Here is a 20,887-nt window from a genome sequence, read left to right on the forward strand (position 1 = left end):
TTTCCAGTCCTTCTCGGGCTCCCGGTTCTCGCCCAAAACCCCTGTGGAGCAAGTCTCAGGTAGCCCCAGGCCGGCGGCCTGGGCTGTGGGTAGTGACAAGGCCCAGGCAGGAACAGGGGCAGAGGTGGTGGAAGGAAAGGCTGGGAACAGAGCCGAGAAATGGATAGCAGAGCCACATAGAAGAAGCCACTGGTGCAGAGGTAAGAGACTGGGAAGAGATTCCTCCCTGTGAAAGTGGGGAGGCCCTGGCACCCAGGTTGCCCAGAGAAGCTGTGGCTACCCCATCCCTTGAAGTGTCCAAGGCCAGGTAGGACAGTGCTTGGAGCAACCTAGGATAGTGGAAGGTGTCCCAGCCCATGGCAGAGGGGTTGCAATTAGATGGGATTTAAGGTCCCTTCCAAGCCAAACCATCTCCTGACATGATGATTCTATATCCTGCTTAAAGTACGTTGCTGATGCATAAAATGTGGCCTGGGATACAACAGTAAGTAGGAGCCAGCCATAATCCAGGTAAGTAGGGGCCAGTGTAAAGAATAAACACATGGATAACAGAATGTGTCATGGGAGATGCCCATGACAGGATTCTGCAGGGGCTTTTGGTGAGCAATGTATCCATGAGAAAAAAGAAGTCATAGAGCCAAAGATGAGGTTCCTGGAGAACCAGGCAGATAGAAGAACTTGTGGGCTTTAGTTCTGCAAGAGAGCTTGCTGGGTGCTGAGCCTTCACATGGGGTCAGGGACTGAGCAGCCTTTTGGAAGAGAAGCTCTGGAGTCCCTGTGGATGCCAGCCCAGCCCCCAGGGTTGGAGTCCCGCAGAATCTCACACTGATCCACCTGATCTCACACCTGGGCATGGCAGAAGCAGCTCCTGAGTGACACAGGCAGCAGCCTGAGGTGTGATGCCCCAGTAGGCTCAGGGGCTCTGGGTTCTGACAAGCATCCCTGGGCTGGGGCTTCCTGGTTCCCAGTGCAGTGGCGCTGCCCCTTGCTCGGCAGGAAAGGACCAGATGTTCTGCAGAAAGCTGGACATCAGCCAGGGCCCAAGTTCAAACAGAGCCCATTAAATGGCCTTTTCCCCCTTCCTTCGCATTTCCAGCCCTGCTTGAAGCCCTGATTCTATTTATAATGCCCAGGAAAAGCGAACTGAGACTTTCCCACAGTGCTGGCTTCTCAGGCGATTGTTGTTTGGGAAGCTGGAATGTACATAGTATTATTTTTGCATCTCCCTGGGAAGGGTTTTTAATTTTTATTGCGTGTCACTCTGTGTCCCCATCTGTGCTGAGGAGGAGAGTGTGTGAAGCACAAGGTGTCTGGTGTTGCTTACAGCTCTCCAATGCTTTGCCACTGCTGGTGGAGGGGTCTGTGCCCATGAGCACAACCGGGGAGGGTGCTGGGTGCACTGAAAGGTGTCCTGACAAGCCATGAGGATGGAGGCCAAACAGGGGCATTGCCCTCAAGAAATAGTCCCTGTCTCAGTGCCAAACCCAGGGAGCACCCATCATGTTGCTTGCTCTGTGCCTTAGAGTCCCCTGAGTGCGGAGGAGAGCACACCAAGAGCCCTGCTGGGAGCAATGGGCCCATCATTCCTGCTCTGCCTGGGGTTTGGCATTGAGACATTGCGCCACAATTTTGGGGTAGCAGAGCTGCCACATGAGGCTGGGCCTGACAGCCAGGCTGTGGGGTCACTGTTTGTGTGGTGCCGGTGCCAGCAGAGGCCAGCAGGTTCTTTATTTGCCATTCTTGGCCATGTGAGGCTGTTCCCTGCACAGAGCTGCTGTGGGATATTCTGGGCATGGCTGGAGCTGCCCCTGAGCTCCCATGTCCCCAGGCAGGTAGGTATTTCACAGAGCAGAAAACATCTTGCTTGGACTCAGGTCCTACCTGTCCTCTCCCTTGTCACTGTCACCTGGCTGCATTGCCCGCAATGCTCCTAGCTCTCTCTTTCCCTGCCCTGCGAGGTCCTGCACCGCTCCATTCCCTCTGTGCCTCAGGGCCTTCCTGCTCTCCCCAGGTTTTATCACCCTGGCTGTGAAAAATGCTGTTGCACTGTGTTTTTGGAGAGTTTCTTTTTGCCACAGCCAGTCTGATGAAGGACAGACACCTCCAAATAGCTTTACTCTGTCACACTAGGTTCTGGGGTTGACTATCCCAAATTCTAGATGCAAAACAGATGCAGTCTGCAACCTCTGTTTTAGAAGCTTGCAAGCACTAATTGAGCATCTCCTTAACTATTGTGATTAAATGTGGACCGTGTAGCTCTTAAAAATACTTCCCATGAGGACAAAGTATGGAAAGAAGTGATCAATTTTCCCCCAGCTAGGGGAATGAAGACTCAGAGCCTGTCTGTGCCTGGAGCTAGTGACACTCACGGGCTGGGGCTGGGCAGGTGGCTCTAGCCTCTCAGAGCTGCCTGCCACCAGGATGGAAGCTCCTAGATGGGAGAGAGGCGAGGCCAAGGAGAGATCGCTTGGTCACAGCCTTCTTGAGTGCAGGGCTGACAGCAGAGACGCTGCCCAGATGTTTGGGGCCATGGAGGCAAGTGGGGTTCCTGCAGGACAGGCTGTCCCTCCAACATTTGCTCCCTGCTCTTCCTTGGCTGCAGTCCTGGCCCTGTCTGTGTGTGAGAAAGTGCTACGAGTGAGTTCACCAGCTCAGTGGCTTTGTGGCCATGCAGTCACAGTGGCTCTTGCTGACCTGGCGGTGATGCGGCCATTCAGATAAGGGAGAGAGGATTGTACCAGGGAAGCACTGGGATGGATGCAGTTTTTTGTTCCCCCAGGCAGTACTGCATGTGTGCCTCCCTGCTGTGTCCTCCCTGCAGCGGAGTGCAGGCGGCATTGGGGTGTGTAATGGGCATCACATGACACAGTTCCTCGGGACCTGCAGAAGTGCTGCACAGCTGGCTCTGCTTAAAAGTGTTGCCTAATGGAAAACACTTCCAAAGGTTTCCAGACAAAGAGGGAAAAGGGTTGGTAGATTTTAGTGTAATTAATACCCTGTAGTTATTTTAAAACATTGTTAGAAATGTGTCATTCAGAACTTTCTAGGGCTGGTCATGTATCTGGGGATGTAATTAAGTTTTCAACAGTGCCTTTTCATCCCCCTTCTGTGACTGATCCTCCTTTTAATGTGAGGGTCTTGTTTTCCTAAGGAAAAAACAAAAATGAACCCTGCCAGAGAATTTTGTTTTCATACCTCAGTCCCAGCCCTTCTGCCAGCTTGGTCTTCCTGTGCTGACATGTCTGTGTCTGTTACAACCAAAACAGCACCAGGAGCATTCCTGGGATTCTGGCTTCCTGTGTTTTGAGGTAAGCTGTGCATAAATTCCCTAAAGCTGTCCCACCAGTGTGTCTGGAATTGTTTTGAGAGCCCATCTGTAAATCTGTAAGGTGGGTTTTAATTGTTTGAACAGTCAAATTGGTTGGTGCCACTCACCTGTGTCTTTGATCTGCTTCACATCTGTAACAACAAATGAGATTCCTTCCAAACCTTTTCTGCTCTCCCTTTATATTTCCAGCAGGATGACTTGATTTCTTGGCAGACCTGCCTGGAGCTGAGGGTCAGATTAAGGCATGTTGCTGACATCAGTGGCTTTCTTTTTTTAATGAGCTTTGTCAGAATTCGTTCTTTAGCCATTAAGTGGTGCCAGCGTGGAGTTCATGCATGAGCTGAGCTGAAACCTGCTCAGTGTGAATTAGTGATGAGGGAAAAGGAGGTCAGGGAACGTCTTGTTTCAGGAAACGGTAATAACTGGTGCGTCCAAGGCCTGGAACCAGGGAATGGGCAGAAGAAAACTTAGAAATCATGACAAGGGATGAATTCTCACTGCTGTTCTCTGAGGAGACCTTGTCCCTTCTCATGCCAGTGGGATTTGTATCAGCACCAAGCAAAGGTGTTCCTGTGCAGCCTGAATTTGGGTGGTATTGGGGTGGGCTGAGGAGCCGGATAGTGTCAGGGGGATGGGCTGGTGATATGACATGATGGCCCACCATGAGAGGGGTCTGTCATGAGCTTGTGTCACTGATGAGCCCTGTGCTCCAGAAGGATGCTGTGGGCCATTGTCAATGCCTTTGGAGGGGACTCTGCTAGTATGATGAGATGGCCATGTGGAAGACGTGCCAGAGCAAGTTCCTGACTGTCCCTCCAAGCCGTGAGTGTCGGGATGGGTTGCCCTGAAGAGGTGGAGGGGTTTTACTGGCAATCACTGGAAAAAAAGGCAGTTCCTCCACCTGTGGTGATCTGGTGCAACAGAACCTGGAATGGGGTATGATGGAGAAAATAATCCATGGAGTCCAGAGCCTCCAGCAAGCCAGGAATGTGTGCATGTGAGGTTCAGGCACGCAGCTCCCAGCTCTGGACTGCATCAGCCGAGCTGGCAGGGAGGAACATCTGTGGGAGCTGGGGTTTGCTCCGGAGGTCACTTCTTCCTTGGCCAAAATAAATACCTCTGTGATTCCCTGTCCCTGTTTCCACTGCCTGTAGCTTCTCTGCATCATCCCTGCTGCTCTGTGCCTGAAGCTCTTTTCCTTGGTTGCTTGTGGAGTACGACACACTCCAGGATACTCAGTGCAAGGTCTGGTGGGTGGCACAAAGAGACAAAAAGGAGAGAAAATCAAGGACAAATTGTTAAAAAGGAGCATACAGCAAAGCCCTTGGGTGGTGGGGAGGTGCCTTGCTGCTGGCATTTGCACATCTGAATCCAGCCAGGGCTTTGTATTGATTCCTTTAAAAGCTCTTTCAATTATTTTTACAATGAGCTCATCTTTCCTGGCACATCCTTGCTCCCTGTGCATTCCATACTGGCATGGCAGTTGTTGCTCATCTCTCTGTAGTCATCCAGATATAAGCTGGGAACAGCAGCTCTGCTGCTTGTCCCTGGAGAAAAAGAGGTCTTGTCTTGGCTGCTTGTAGGCACTGTGTGAAGGTGGGATGGATGGAGCTGCCTGAACTTAGCCAAGACAAGGGCCTGTGCACTGCCTCTGAGCAGTGAGACTTGAACAAAAGCTGTTTTTTTGTGGTCAATACTTTGGGAAACGTTCCCATGAACAGAGGTGGAGTTGGGGAAAAGACTGGGTGGTGTGTTGGTACATTGTGATAAGCCACTGCTACTCCAGCCAAAAATACAAAGGGCCTCTTGGAGTTGCGTTTTTAAGACCACAAGCTGACTGCACACTGCAAGGACAGTAAAAAAAAAATTAAAGTCTTGTGTCTGCCCATGGCATTCACGGTACCTGAGTGAGGCTTCTTAGAAATTTCACATGTCAAGATCTCAGAACTGTCTTGGGGGAGCTTGTTTTATATCATTCATCTAAACCTATGGCTGTATCATAAAATAGGAAATTTTGGAAACCCCAAATCTGGAAATCTGGAGTCCTTGCAGATCTGAAATCCTTAAAGTGCTGCCTCAAAGCTCCCTGAGCAGAGGGTGCTCCCTGGTAAGGTGACACCAGCAGCACCCAAAGCCTCGCTCTCCCTACATGTTCGATTTAAAGAGTGAACCAAGGAGTGGGTCCCATGGGTCTGACACAGGGGCTTGGTTCCGTCCTCTGGAGGGACTCGTGTCAAGTCTTGGGGATGCTGCAAGGCAGCACCAGTGGTTCAGGGCTGAGGATTCACCCCCAGCTGCAGAGCTCCTGTCTGCTGATACCTCCTGTGCTGGTGCTGAAGCCGTTGGAAACAAAGAGCCAAGAAGCTCAAGGACCTGTCCAGGCAAAACACCTCATTTTGCTTTAATAATTTTGTTTTTCTCAATTCTACACCCCCATAATAATGTGTCCAGGCCTGTTTCACTGTACTGGTTCACTCAGAGGATTCATTCTGAGATCCAGATATTTCTAGAACATGATCATGCCTCTGTCCCATCCTCTGGAAAAGGGTAGTGTTGTTTCTCTCTTTCCATGTCACACATGCAAACATGGATTTTGCCAGCTGGGTTTGGGGATGCACTCCCTGCAAAACACCCAAATCTGTGTGGATTCTTCCTTTCCGTGCCTCGGTGTGTGTGAGATGTCTGCTGGGTACATTTCTGTTCCAGTGCAGTCGGATTCATAAAGCTCCTGTTTTTGTAGTCCCGCAGGAATTTGCAGGCTCAGTGAAATCACTGGGGGCTCCCTGCAGAGGCTGGCTGGGTGTTAGCCCTCTACACCATTTGCAAAGCAGAGGCAAAGGGCTGATGGAAGAATATTTTTCTGCAAAGCTGCCTGCCCTGCTCCAGCTTCTGGCTCCTATCAGCAGCTGCAGTGTGTTAACCACAAGCCAAGGTGCTGCTATTCCTCAGGTTGCTCATTTTATGAAGATTAGCTCCTTTATAATACCCAAATACTGTTAAAATTGTCCTCTGGATAGTTCTATTATGATCGTCTGTGTATGTAGGTGCTTGTCTCCTTGTGTTTTGTGCTTTTTGGTCTAATGGATGTTCTTCCAAGTGATGCAGCTCATTTATTCACAATATGCTAACTATCTTAATCTAATATAAACTTAGGATCCCTTCCTGTTTCAAATCCACCAAATATGCCTTTCCCTGTGATTCAAAGTTACTGTGGTTTTGGATTTTTTAAGATTCAATTAATTTACTCTTACAAAATTACATTCTTTGTTTGAATCTCTCCAAGAAACCGCTGCTTGGGCATGCAGAGGGAGAGAAAAAGCTTGGATTCTGGAGGAGCTGAAAGTTTAATTTAGGAAGGGCAGTTTGGGAGAGGAATGAGCTCTTTTACAGACAAAGGTTTGCACTACCATCATAGAAGACTCAAAAGCTCAAAACTCCCATCACCTGGAACTCTGGGGGCAAACTGATACAAAGAAAGTGAAATCAGGTTCCTCATGCAGTTTCCTATTATGATAGATGATGAATGACTTGGTTTTTACCTCGCAAAGACGACTGCAAATCTTTTGGGGGTTGTTGGCACATATCCACAGCAACCTGAGAGCATGTGTGTCTGCCTGGGAGCAGGGAACACAGCTGGGAAGGTTTTGTGCCTCCATAAGGGAGGAGAGGAGGATCTTTTATTCTCAGAGCTCCTGTGAGTGTTTGTGGGTGCCTGCAGTGATATTCTGTGCTCCTCTGCCTGTTGGGCAGCCTTGTCTTCTGTGGCCACTCAGGCCTGGGGCTTATGGCAGGGGTGTGTTCTGAGTGTAGCTTTCCAATATTGTTATAACTGTAGTGGGACACAGGGTGAGAGTCTGTCAGCTCAGAACATGGCCAGATGCCAAACCTTTTCATCCTGATTACCTTGCAGTTCTCCTTGTTCCACGGAAGTGTTATTCCAACACAGCTTTACTCAAAGAATGGAGAGGAAAGAAACAAGAGGGAGACGGGAAAAGGGCCTCCCAGGCTCTGCATGGCTTTGCTTGTGATTTGGGACAGAAACACCCCTGAGTTGCAAGTGACTCCAGCTGGATTCATCCTGGTGTGTTGACCATCAAGAGGAGTCCCTAAGAAATCAAATGTTAGTCCTCAAGAGCCCACAACTAAACAGTTTTCCCGAGACCTCTTTCCTTCAGGAGACCCAAACGAGGTGCAGACTGGGCTGTAATTGTTGTCACCACATGCAGGGGCAGCCTGCTGTACTGGAGCTCAAGTTCTAAGCTCCAAGAGATCCTAAGTTCCAGAAAATCTAAATGTTTTGCAAGAAGAAACTTGAGAACATGCCCATCAAACAGCTGAGTCAGGCATTTATGAGCTGCCATCTGTAGTGCTCTGGAATGCTGATATAAAGCTTTCCAAGATATGTACATGGAGGGCATTCCCAAATTCAGTTTCTGGATAGCTTTGCCCTGCCATGTGTGTGATGGGTCGGTATGGAACGTACTTAAGATAGATGTCTCTATGAGCTCTGGTGCCTAGTCTAAGCAGGGAAGCACTGCTGCTCCCTGCCTTCTCCTGCACATCTCTTGAAGAAGGGATGGGAACCACTGCAAGGCTGGGAGCACCTGCTTCCTGGAATGCCCCCTTTCAGCTGGCCCATCTGGAACAAGGGGAAGTGGTTTTGGGCTGGAGCCAACCCTGGGCATTTTACAAACTCATGTAATGGCTCTGCTTAGGGTACAGCCTTGTGCAGGACATGGAGCAGAAATCACTCGGGACCAGGTTTCCCAAGACTTGCTCTCCCAGGGCATCCACCGACCCACTGGGGGCAGGCAGAGCGGTTCGTGGCTGCCAGGGGATCCCACCGTGGGTGTCATGGCCATGGGGAACACCACATGGAGGCCATTCCCAGGCTGAGGCCGGCTCTCGGCCTCTGCTTCCACCCAAATTGCAGCACTTCCGCCACCACGTCCCAGAGCCATCCAGCAGCCGCCAGCCACAGGAAGTGCAGCAGGTCGTGGGAACTGGCCCGAGGAGCGGCAGCTGAGCGGCTGCGGGAGCCAGGAGCAGCACTTGGCATACTGCCTCCACTCCCCCGGGCGAGGAGTCATGCAATGCCGTGGGGAGCTGGGGTGCACAGGGTACACACACCTCCAGCTCGGGCACACGGCCCCTCACTGCCCAGCCTCGTATTCCCATCATTGCACCCCCATGTGCTCCTCACCAAAGTGTAGGTGCCCAGCACACTCTGCACCCTGTTCCCTCCTCAGCCATCACTCCCCTGCTGTACCCTTGTCTGAGCAGGCATTGGGTGCTGTGTGAAGCTGGGCAGGTTGTTATGGACCAGCTGAAATGCCTTGCGTGCCTTTTATTGTTTTCCTTATTTTTATTAAGAGAGGAGCCACCTCTGAACACTAAAACCTCTGAGTGCTTGGGAATTATTAAAGTGTTGCTTTTAGCCCTGACATTTTTAAAACTATTTGCCAAGTTTTCCTTTCAATTGCTCGAAAAGGGCTGTGTTTCAGAGTTCCTTGTCCTTCAGATCTCTCCCAGGACTTGCTGGGGCCATTATCCTGCAGGAAGAGCCCCAGAAACATGAGTGCAGCATTGCCCTGTCCCAAGTGCAGCCTTGCCAGGCCTGCTTCCACCAACTGCCTTGTGGGGCTTTTAAGGGACACTCAGCTCAGCCACCATCTTCCAGCTGTTTTCTCTATTCATTTCCAGGTCACTCTCTTGCAGCAGGGCTGGACGCATGTGAAGAAGGTGGTTTATTTGGGACAGGAATGTGGGACTGCTTGGAAGCCAAAGGGAGCAAAAACAGAGCAGGGAAGCAATGGCAAGATGCAGAGCTTTTCCTGTAGAAATTTCTATTTGTGGCAGTGAAAAAATTCCTACCCAAAGCTGTGGTTGCCCTCTTCATTGGTCCTTGAGACACAGGACAATGATCACAGCCTCTGGGAGGTGTGGGATGCATTTTCAGGCAGCTGGTGGGTTATATTCTGCAGTGTTCCCAGGCTAGTCCATATTTCCCTGGCTTGTGTCAGTTGCTGAGGGTGTCCTAGACTGTGATGGAGTGAATCCATACGTGAGAGTGATGCTGAGGCGGCTGTACCCCATCTGCCCTGCAGCCAGAAGGGAGCACTGTGAGGTGAGGGGTCCTTGAGACCAAACCCAGGCTTCATCTTCACTCTACAGCCACCCTGTTCCTGCTGCAGTACATCTCCAGGCAGCCCCTATCGGTGTCACTTGTCACCTCATCCATTACTGGTCTTTTGTCCCTCCCTTGGTCCCCTACATTCCCATTAGAACCTTTTTGGGGTTCATGTCAACTCCCTTGGCTCTGTAAGGGCACAGGTGGCTGGTGTGGGCCAGGAGGGTTCCCAGTCCCAGGAGGTGACACCAGGAACAGTGCTGTGTCTCAGTGTTGCTGGAAGTGAAAATGGAGAGCTCAGTGCATTTAAATCCCAGCTGAATTTTTGGGACTCAAATATATTTTCCAGTGTTTTAATACCAAACCATCCTGCTTTACTCTCCCCGCAGCAAACTCCTGCTGGAGAAGGATGGGGAGCCGAGTCCCCTACGAGACCCTGTAACTTCTGTTCCTGTCTTGTGTCTCCCCGCAGTGGTTTCACGCTTTGCCCCAGAGATTTCATCTCTCACTGTCTGGCGTCACACAGCTGAGCAGCAGCCGAGGTTCCCAGCTGAGCTTCCATCGCAACAGCTGGGGTCACTCTTTCACAACGAGCGTTTTCCTCCTGAGCTCCCGTTGCGCTTTCCAATAGGATGAGCTCTGAGCATTGCATCCTGTGCTGGCTGGAATTTCAAGCTCCCAGGACTCTTCACTGGACAAACGCAGGGTCAGCAATATCTCTGATTTTAATACTGCAGCCATACAGGAATAAGCTTTTTCTGTTGTCTTGGAAGCTCGATTAATTAGCGTTAAAGCTCCCTGGGCTCCTCGGGGTGTGGATCCAGCAAAGGAGCTGGAGTCTGCTCTTTGTCTGGCCATTCCCAGCTGTCATCGGTGGGGAGGGAGTGATGTGGCTTAAGCTCACGGTGTCATCCTCAGGTATGGCATGTGAGCATATGCCATGGCATTTGTTGCAGCCTCCTTAACATCCCAAACCCTCCATGGTTCCATGAGGGGGAGTGTGAGGTGATGTCAGGACTCTGCTGGGCTTCCTGTGAGGAGGTCTTATCCCATGTTTGGTTTTCCCCTCTTGTTGCTGTGAGCAGGGCACCAACCCACCGAAGCCATGCCTGGTCTGTCAGCACACACCCTGCGGCCCCCTGCCCAGCCAGAGAGAGGAGCTGATGCCATGGTGGTGCATGGGGCCGGCTTGTGGGGGGTACAGCAAGGTCCCCCCTGGTGCTAGTGTGGGCTCTTCCCTGGTAGTCAGGCTGGAGCATCCTCAGGGGGTCCAGCCCCACTGCCTGTCCCGTGTGAACACGGCTGCTCCCAGCCCAGCCAGCTCATGCACAACCACGTGGGAACGTCCTGCCCTGGAGGAGGAGGTGGGGGGTTCGATGGGGGAACTGCAGGGGTGGGAGTGAAGCATGATGGGAACTGATTGTACCATGGAGGGGGTCTTCAGGGATAAATTCAGTGGTGGTGAAAGCGTGCAGCTGTCTCTGCCTGATGTGCGATGAGCCAAGTGTGCCAGGAGTGTCTGTGGTTCCTGCTGTCATTAGGTGGCAAAGCCCTGAACACCCGATGGGGACAGGAAGATGGGGTGGGAAGGGGGCAGCAGTGACTTAAAACAGCAACCCCAGCCAGCCCCTTTGCCAATCCTCCTTGGTGACTCCACTGTCACTTAAGGAAGAGGAGCTTGGAGAAGACATGCCAGGGCTGATTTGAGAAGCAGGTCACCCAAGCGCAAGGTACTTTGCAATTCCAGGATAGTGGCTTTAGGGATAGTGCCTGGCCATCCACAGTACATCCTTGAAGGATGTACTCAGTGCTGGGAGCCAGCCCCAGCCTGGCTCACCAAGGGGGCTCAGGAGATCATTTGCTGTGTTAACAGCAAGGGTGGGGGTCTCATCTGCTAAGCATGGGTCTAGCCAGGCCTGGTGACACCCTGCTGCCACCTCACAGGGGACATGGTGACAGCAGTGTCCCAGGCCTAACTGAGTGGCCAATCTGTCGTGTGGCAGGGAGGTGTAAAGGGCCATATCTGGATGGGCAAAAATATTTCCTTCTCTGGGCTTGATCCAAGGTCAGGGTGGAAGGAGTTTGGAGTGACCTGGTCTAATGTAAAGTGTCCCAGCCAATGTCAGGGGGTGGAACAAGATGATCTTGAAGGTCCCTTCCAAGCCAAACTGTGATTCTATGGTCCTGATAAACAGGACCAGCCCTGCATGGTGCTCCCTTGGGAAATGGTGCTGGCAGGGAGCCTTTTTTGCTGTTTTTATGTTTCCCTGTGCTCCCTCTTGTGTCAATCCTGGAAATCCCATCCCCTGGCTTTTCCTTTGGCACTTACCTCCCTGGCCAACATTAGGTGATGTCTCACATGCTGCTGCAGTGTTTATCCCATCTCCTTTCCCGACATCCTGTCCTTACATCTCGCTTCTTGTGAAGATGTTCACAAGGACACCCAAACATCTTTCAGAGAGGCAGCCAGGCTCAGATGTCAAGCCATGCCACCCTCTCACACTCATCCCTGTAAGTGTTCAAAGCCAGGTTGGACAGGGATCTGAGCAACCTGGTCTAGTGAAAGGTGTCTCTGCCTGTGGCAGGGCATTGGAAGGAGGTGGCTTTAAGGTCCCTCCCAACCCAAATCAGTCTATGATTCTCTTTGTATCTAGCATGTTGGATTGGCTGTGGCAAACCACCCTCTTTCAACAGAGCTGGACATTTCTCCTTCCCACTGCCTGGGGTTTCCACAGGTGACTTTCCACCAGCCCCTTTGTACAAAGCAGAATCATTTTGTGCTTCTTTCCTGTGTCGGGCAACAGTTGCCATGTTATTAATTAACCCAGTTACTCACATAACCATAGTGCTGGACTCACTGTTGTTTAAACCGGTGAACCTGAGCCTCAATTCACTCCCTTCCCTCTGCTCCGAGGTACTGCAGCTCCAAGGAGGCGGAAGTTTGCTCTGTCAGCTGCCCTGGGGAGAGCTGAAATACAGAGGGCAGTGAGGCATTTGCAGGAGGGGAAGGAACCCTTTGCCTGGTGCAACCCAGGGCTGCAGGGCTCTGGGTGTTCCCAAAGCCTGGGCTTGGTTTGGTTCTGCACGCGGTCGGCTGTGGGGCCGTGCCTTTGCCGCTGCATGTGCCAGCAGTGCCACTGTTCCTTCCACCTCACCGAACAGCAGCCAGGCCAATCAGGGCCTGTTTAATTCAGCAAGTCATAAATTCATAATGCTTATTTACCACACAGTACCATCAATATTTGATAGTGGCCACTGGCCTGCTGCAGCATGGCCTGCAGAGGAAGTGGATGGGGCTGCATGGGGCTGTAGGGGGCTGACAGTGGGGCTGCCCAGGTCAGTGTGGTGGTGCTGAGATGGGGCTGGAGAGATGTGGGCTCCTCCTCCACCCCTGCAAACCTGCCAGTAGTGGGATGTGGCTGCAAAGGCTCTCAGAGGGATGTGTGGGGGCCGGGCCAGCAGCTGGAGGCTGTCAGGTTGAGGGAGGAATGAAGCAGGGAGCTGGGTGCAGGGGGGGGGACCCAGCAGCTGGTGGTTAGGAGGGGAATTTGCAGCCCTTGGGACACACATACACACAGTTTGGTTGTTTCCAGAGTGTCCCAGGACAACCATGGGGATTGCCCTGTATGTGCCACTTGGTGCTGGTGTCGCTCGGCAGCGGTTCAAAGATAGGCGCCATGAACTCAGGAAGCCCCTTGACCCCCAACCCCAGCTCACTAATTGACTGTGAGGAGGAACCCTGCCCTTGGTGGATGGGTGAGCAGGAAGGAACCTTCTCCCCAAGAGTTGCCAAGGCCTCAAGGAGAAGGCACAAGCGGGGGAGTTTAGCTATACAAAGACAATATTTTGCAGTTCACTTCTAAAGAGTCTCTTCCTGCTTATGGATCTTGAGTGTTTTGCTCATTGTAAGCAAAAGTTGCTGCAGCCGGTGGCTTCTCCCCCAGCTCCTGCTGGATATGCTCTGCACTGGGAGTGCTGAGGGTCTCATTTCTTACTCTTTGGAGGGGGGCTGCTCTCTCCTCCCTCTCCCTTGTGTGCAGAGGGTGATGGAGGGAACCAAGGATGGCTGTACCCCTGGAAACCCTGGGCTCACCCAGGAGCCATCCCAACTTCCCACTGAAGGGCTGCAGTGGCTTGGGAACGGTGTTGGACCAGGTGGCCAGTGGAGCTGGATGGGATGTGATGGCTTCAACTGGGCACAAGACTGCAGGTTGCCATCACAGAGGGGACAGAGCTGAGGCTGCTCAGTGGTGGCTGGTGAATTGGTGCCTTCCCTGGCATCACTCAGCAATCCCTGAGCACTCGGCTGTGACATGCAGCTGATAAGGTGGCCCTCAGCCCCTGGAGCTGTGGTGGCACCCGCTTGCTGAGTGGTGCTCCACTCTCCCTGCTGTGCTGAGACAAGCCAGGCCAGCCTGAGTGACAGGTCTCCCTTTTTACAGTTGCTTTTATCTCTCCCTGGAGAATGTGGCCCCAGTGCTGGTTGAGTCTGTGGCGGCAGTGCCGACAGCCATGCTGCCTTGCCTCCTGCTACCCCAAAGTTTGCCATCAGCCAGTCACATCCCTGCTCTGCTGGCTCCTGGACCTGCTGCTGCCATTCCCGGGGGATGTAGCAAGAGTTAAAACCCCTTCCCAGCACACTGGAGTCCTGTCCTGCACTGAAGCCGCTGAGAGCAAAGGGGGCATGTGTCCATTAGTGGCTTGCAGCTCTGTGCCAGGTAGGGACAGCAAGGTGCCAGCGCATCCTTTGACAGTGCATCCCAAATCCCACAGCCTTTACTCTACGCCAGAAACTCTTCTGGCTTGGACCTGAACTTTTCACCCAGGACGTGACTCCCCACACTCCCCTGGTCATTGCAAAACCGGCGCCAGTGGGGCTGCTCTCTGGGCTGTGGCTTGGGGGATTTGGGAGAGTGGCAGATATGGGCAGGTCTGCTTTAATTTACAGTGACAAGTGTTTATGGGATTTATGTACAGCCCACACTTCACTGTCCATGTAGTCAGATTCCTCCTTGTACAGCCTGGAAAGGACCAGATTGTGTGGACTGGGGTGAGGAGAGGGATTTCCCATGATGGAATGAATGTCCTCTGTACCAACCGCTGTCACCTTCCCCCTAAAGGGAGCCCAGCAACAGTGTGGGAGCACAGTGACCACACTGCTTGGAGGGGATGAATGAGATGGGGGGAGCTGGGAGGAACTGGGAAGATGGGGTCTGACTTGCACTTGCCAGGAAGCCACTTTGCAGTGACTAGGATACCTATTGGATGGCTGTGTGCATGGGAACAAACCCTCACTGCTGTAGCATCCCCAGGGGCAGAGCGGGAAGACATGGTGCACCTCTAGAAGAAGTGTCCTCCTTGGCCAGTGCTCCAATAGGCTGCTCCAAGTCGATCCCAGCAGCATCCCTGCCAGACCACCCATGGCCACTGTGGTGACCTGGTGGCTGTTTGCTGCAATGCTCAGTTGACTCCCATCCCTCTTTAGGGTGCCCATTCCTCTGAAATAGTTATCCTTGCTCCATGGGAGACACTGAATTGCTTTAACCTCTCTAAATATTTCATTCCCCACCTTGCAAATGGTTCTGCTGGGATTGGTGATGTCCTGGCCTCAGTTCTGTCTGAGACAAGTTCCAAAAAATGTCAGGTTAGTGTCCCACAAGCCTGCCTGTTAACTGGGGCCATGACACCAGCCTGCCCCACCATGTAGCTCCTTGTCCTCCTCATCACCATCTCCATAACACCTCCCAAACACAATGTTTTTCACCCATGCTGGTCCCACAAAGCATTGTTGGTGTTCAAGCATCTAGGAGGTGTATCCAATGAGTACGCTGGGAGCAGACATCATGGGTCCTTGGGGTGCAGGATCAGAGAGGTTCAGGGATGGGCAAGGTTGCCAGGGTTAGGGATTAGCAGATGATGCATGTGCTAACAGTGGGTGCAGAACTTCGGGGCACAGGATGGGCAGGAGGATCAGGAATTATGTGGGATACAGGCACTAGCAGCGATCCAGGGAAAGGCTTAGCAAGGGGTGCCAGGCTTGGTACAACAGTTCAGCCTTTCAGCAGTTGACCCTTGCTGCTGAGTGTGTTGAGGCACCCGAGTTACTTATTATTCTGATTAATTCCTCAGCAGTTTTGACCAAATAAGTCAAGAAAGTTGAAAAATGTCTGAAGAGCTTCTTGCCCCTTGCTGTCCTGCCTGAGGTGGGGCTGGAAGCTCTCTCTGTGGTGCCAAGGCCAGTTCCTGGCCCCTCAGCTGGTTTTACTGGTCTTGAGGATGGAGGGAAACTGAGGTCACCCACCCTGGGGACACAGTGAAACATGCCTGGCCCCATCCCACTGCCTCACCCCACTCCTTGTAGGGCTCTTTCTCCACCCCCCTTCTCTAGCAGTTAAAACCCTCCCTCCAGCCTGGCGTTGCTCATGGAAAGTTTATTTATAGCCTTTTGTTTTTGTCAGCATCCCCCTTGAGTTTAAATAGCTCTTCCCTGTCCCTGGTGTTGACCCCGGATGTATTTATAGAGAGCAATCAGATCTGTGCTCAGCACCGAGCAAACCAAGCTCATGTCAGTCCCCCGAGGGAGGCCCTTCCAGCAGTGTAGCCTCACACTGAGCTTTGCCCTGAGGAGGAGGCATCGAGGGCTGGCAGGGGCTGCCCAGAAGGTTCAGAGTTGGGGCTGTGCCAGTGTGTACATGGCTTCCTTTGGGATGACTGTGCCAATTCTGGCTGTGGAGCAGCTTTTTGGATTGCCATCACAAGAGTTCAGAGTGTTGTGAGACCAGTGCTGTTTCTCCTCTGAAACTGTGTTTCATGTTGTGGAGGTGACCCATGTCCCTGGTGCCCCAGGCCACTCAAAGCCAGGGCTGTGAGGATGGTTTAACTCCCCGTGGTTAAACGTGAGGTGTCTGCCACCTCTCCTGCAGCCAGCCAGTTCCCCCTGTGGGTGCCAGCTCCGCTCCCATCCCGGAGGTCCATGCTGCTGGGCGGCTTCCCCTCCAACCTCAGCTCTTGACTATTTAAGGCAAATCTCCTTGCTGGACTTTTAAACAAAACCCGGGCTCCTCTCACTCTCCTCGTTTTAAATAACTTGCCTGGCGTAAACAGAATGAAGCATAACACTATAAATCAGGCATTCCCGGGATCTGCCTGGCAGGCTGCATGCAGGGGCTCACCAGGCCCCTGAGCTTCCCTGCAAGCTCTTTTCGGGGCCTGGGGGGAGTGATAAGAGGGCAAGAGGGGCTCTGGTAGGGCAGGCTTTCTCAAGGAGACTAATGTGATTACAGGCTGCCAGCCTTTGGGGTAAAATAATTAAGGTTGCAAAATAGTTTCCATCACAGCTTGTTGTTCCCCACTGAGGCTGGAATTTTCCAAGCTCTATTCCTTGTATGAAAATGAATTTTTCCAGGGAAGTTTGCGCTGGTGATGGTCAGTGATGCAATAGGTGTTTCATACGGATTTGGGGGGAAATGCCTAGACTGCAGATGAGAGCTCAGCATGTTCCTTGCAGGAACATGGGCACTTTGCACCACAGTTTGTCCCATAAGCCGAAGGGATCAACCCTGGAAAATTGGCCCTTGTGCTGTCAGTCCTCGATGTTTATGCACTGTGGTCAAAGCAGGACAGAAATAATTACAGCTCATCTCAGGGATCAGTGCTTCCCATGATAAAATTCTTTGTTTTCCCTGGTTTTAGGACTTTGCCAAATGTTCATCATGAGCTGAGTCTTTCAGGCTGGGTGTCCAACATACACCAAGTCATCTAAACAACCCAGTTTAAACAAGTCTGGCCTTGCTGGGATTGAAAACTGAGAAGATGTGTTGGTTTGCTGCCAAGGCTGGAAACTCCAAGGGGTGAGACTTGGGGTGCCCTGGGGATGGGGACGGGCCACTAACTGTGCCTGTTGGAACTCCGGGCTGTGGCCAAGCTGAGGAGTGTGTGAAAACCCCACAGGTGGAGCAGGAGCCTTGGCTGTGGTGCATCCCCCATGTGGGAACAGCACTGGGAAGGGTGTTGCTGTGGCACATTGTCTTTCATTGTACTCCCAGCGAAAGGAGAGCAGGAGGGACAGTGGAGCCGTGCTGCCATCCCAGGCCTGCCCCAGTGCTGCCCTCCACCTTCCCTTCTCTGACCAAAGACAAGCAGGACGGATGGAGCAGCCTCTCTTGCAAGGCAATGCTTCATTTAGCTCTCATCCTCCCAACTAGTTAATACCTCTCGTTTTTCACATGACTGAGGAACAGCCTTCAGAGTTCTGGCAGCGGCTTTTACACAGCAGGTTGCACCCTTGGATGGGCAGTGTTATCTCCAGGAGGGGAGCATGGGTCCTGCTTGGCCAGAGGTGATGGAAAGCTGGAGTCAGCAGGAAGTCTCCTCCGTGCCACATCCATGCTGGGATCTCCCCCATGCTGGGCAGTATCACACAGGGTGTCTAATAATGGAGGTGTCCCTGGCTGTGCTCTGCAGTGCTCAGCACCAGGAGAACAGCAGAGGAGGAAATTGCAAGGAGATTTCTTTCTTACCCTTGAGGGCACCCATGGACACATATCCCAGAGTGGATGTGCAGAGGGCTGCCTGAGGGGCACCCATGGGAGCTGCGAGTGTCCTGGGGAAAGACATGGTAAGTGAGCTGATAAAGAGCTTTTCCAAGCTTGCAGCTGCCATAGAGAAAGTGCCATATCCAGGCTGGAGTGATGTTCATCCCACATGTCCCCTCTTGCTCTCTGGCATGCTCCAGCAGGCTTTGGGACTCGCTGTGCATCCCAGGCCGGCGCCAGTGGCTGGGGAGCTGAGCCATGCCACGTATGGCGGGATCGCTCGCTTGGGTTTTTGACAATCTGTTTTCCAAGTCGGAAGGTCATGTGTATGTTGGTTGTGTTGCCAAGGATTCCTCCACAACAAGTCTTTTTGTTTTGTTTGACAAGGCCTCCAGTGTGCAGAGGGGCTGGACATCAATAACCTTGGTGAAAATGGGATGCCTTCCTCTCAGGGAGTTTGGGTTGGTGTGTTCTGCTGTGACCAGGGGACATATCACATGGCACAGCTCAAAGCTGCTCATCTCCTCCCTTACAGAGGTGGCCCTCTTTGGCTGTCCAGATACTTAATGGCAAACTTTGGGAGTATTTCTCCCCTCCATATGATCCATAATGTCTGTTAATAGGGATGAAGATGATGTAGTAGAGGATGAGGCCTGCAGAGCCCTGTTGATGGTCAGAGGTGGCTCTGGAGAGGATGGGACATGGTACTCTACTTGGTAGCACCTGGCTGAGAGATCCAAAGCTGGATCTCCTGACACCCTGAGGGGCCTGGGGCAGATCCTGGGGGTAGGACCACACATGAGGGCTCAGGACACCAATAACACTGACTGTCTCTTAGTGCTCTGGATCAAGCCAGGTCCCATCCCTCTGCTCCACATCCCTCTTGGCACTGAAGCCAATGTTCTCACTGAGCACCTGGTCAAACGCTCGCTCAAACAACTGCAGAGCAGGGAAGGGGCAGGATCTGGCCCAGTAGGACTTGCCAGAGGTGCTGTGCCTCCTCCCTGCTGCTGGGACAGGCCTGGTGACCATTGGTGCCGCTTTGTTAATGCCGAGTGCCAGGCTCTGGTGTAGAGCTGTGTCTGCTGACAGGGGCAGTGATAGTGGGGCTGGGGAGCCTTGAGCGTGTCCCTCTGCCAATGGGGCAGCTCCTGACATGGCTTCAGTGAGGAAGGACAGATTCAACTGCAAAAAATCCCTCCATTACAGCTGGCATGGGACCACAGCAACCTGGGCAGCTCCCAGCTCCTCTGTAGATGAGGTGATGGAATGATCCTGTTGTTGGTGAGGTCCAGCTGCACTATGAGGATTTTAGCCCACAAGAGCACCATGGTGGTGGCGTCAGCTGCTCTCATGGCTGAATGATGGTGGAAGGAGCAGTGGAGGATGGACACAGAGGGAGAGCCCCGATGCTCCAACACATCCGCCAGGTCTGGGCACACCTGGACCTGGAGCTGAGAGAGCCTGCACCCCACACTTCCAAAAGACCTCGTTAAAAATCAGCCATGGATACCCCTTGGGCAGCAGTTCAGTGCAGGAATGCTAGAGCCAGGTGTGTGGCCATCCCATGCACAGGGCTGAACTGGTTTTGGGGTCTTTAGTTAAAAAATCGTCTACAAATGCTTCCCCCTGGTTAATTTCCTCACAATTAATATGCCTGGCAGTGCAAATGCCACATTAATTATGAAACTAAAGAGATAACAGTGCACTGTTTCAGTGCTGCACAAGCAAGGAGGAGCATTGCCTTCTTTCTTCTCTGTATTTCATCTTCTAGGCAAAAAAAGTATGAGTCTTGGGGCAGACTAAAGTCCTGTCTTCATTTCCTAGGTGACTAAGTGACAAATCCCTCCATGAAGCTGTGCTTTTTCCACTAGATTGCCAGCAGTGCTGCATCTGCAACCCATCAGAGAAAACATTTGGGTTTATTGGTTCCGCTCCTGGCTCCAAAAAGGCTTTTCTGTTTGGCGCTATCTTTTTATTCAAATTGTGTAAACACAAGGTCTCCTCACCCGTTTTTGGTCAGAAGCCCACTTGGTGGTTCACGTCATGGGGCACTGCAGCATCCCCGGAGCTCGGCTTGGGCGGCGCTGCCAGGAGCTGCTCCGAAATGCCCATAAAAGCAGCTTTGCAGCGATCCAATGCGTTTGAGCAAACATTTGCGCACACCTCCGAGCCCTTGTCTCTCTCAGTTAGCTTCAGCTTGTCCTCCTGGGGGAAGGCGGAGCTGGAGAAGACGAGCGGTGATGTACAGAAAGGAATTAAAGTTTGAAAGCACTCACTGCCGTCCTCAAAGCAGCTACTCCAGGCATGTGATGCTGGATGAACTCTGCAATTCCACTGCTCCTTGTCTCTGCCCTGCACCCACTGGGCCACCCAAAGTCCTGCACAGTTCCCAGGATGGGGATAACCGCATCCTGTGATTTGGTACCCAAATGTCAGTGGTCTCCAGTACTAATTTTTCTGCTACACCTTTTATCCTCTGCCCTTTGCGGTGTTTAGGGCTGTTGTAGCCACATGGCATTTGGTCCAGTGGAAGGAACAAATCCATGGAAGGGGCTGGGAGCTCCTCTTCAGCTTGGCCTTGACAAAATACCATCCCTGCTGTTTGGAGACAGGTAGACCAAAAGAGGCTGCAGGATGGGAGGAATGGCTGGGTAAGCCCTGTGTCAGGCAGAGATGCAGACTGGGAGAGGGGGAAGCACAGAAGATGCTGGTGAGGGGTCAGCAAGGAACTGGGCAGGGTTAGTCCGGACAAAAGAGGTTGAACAGGAGCTTACACCTCCCTCTATTTGGAGCTTACACCTCCCTAGAGGGGTAGTTACAAAGATGGTGGAGTTTCACTTTCCTTGATAGCGACAGCAGATGATGTAACATGGGGCAGCAGCCACACATGGT

The sequence above is a fragment of the Vidua chalybeata genome, chromosome 13 (genome assembly GCF_026979565.1).
Source record: "Vidua chalybeata isolate OUT-0048 chromosome 13, bVidCha1 merged haplotype, whole genome shotgun sequence".
Lineage (NCBI taxonomy): Eukaryota > Metazoa > Chordata > Aves > Passeriformes > Viduidae > Vidua > Vidua chalybeata.